The following is a 500-nucleotide window of genomic DNA, read 5'->3' on the forward strand; positions in this document are numbered from 1 at the left end:
TCATTTTCTTTTGGGAAACGAAATAAAAGATAATCTAATGTGTTGATTTGGGATGGTGTGATTTGATTTTGGTAAGGTTATGATATTTCTTATTTTCTTTCTATGGGAGTTCGTGTTATTTTGGGGGAACTATATTAATTCCGATTAGAGGTTTTGATTGTTTATTTTCCCTTAAAATTATATTGCGCTTTTCATTTTGCGTCTATCCGTTTTTGGTTTCACTTGTCATCCTTTGTACCTCTATCTATTTCTTTTTTTCTCTTCCAGAATCTTCCTTCCAGTCCACAAAAGTTGAATTATTTCATACTATATAATGTACCCTGTGCCAGGGATGACATTACATCTTTATCGAACATTATCCGTTGTTGTGTCTTCGTATGTTCCCGTTGACATAAAACCATATTAGCGCTGACCAAGATCATCTTTGACCTTTCTGAGGCATCCACAACCCACGTTCGCGTGTTTTTGTACTTTGACTAGAGCTTGAAGTTTTCTCTATC

At 35.0% G+C, this 500-nt stretch overlaps 1 protein-coding gene across 1 annotated transcript in view; it reads left to right on the top strand.

Moving 5' to 3' along the window:
• Positions 1–500, top strand: part of LOC119592339 — a 39276-nt gene that overhangs the window by 12346 nt on the left and 26430 nt on the right.

This window comes from Penaeus monodon, chromosome 30 (assembly GCF_015228065.2).
Source record: "Penaeus monodon isolate SGIC_2016 chromosome 30, NSTDA_Pmon_1, whole genome shotgun sequence".
NCBI lineage: Eukaryota > Metazoa > Arthropoda > Malacostraca > Decapoda > Penaeidae > Penaeus > Penaeus monodon.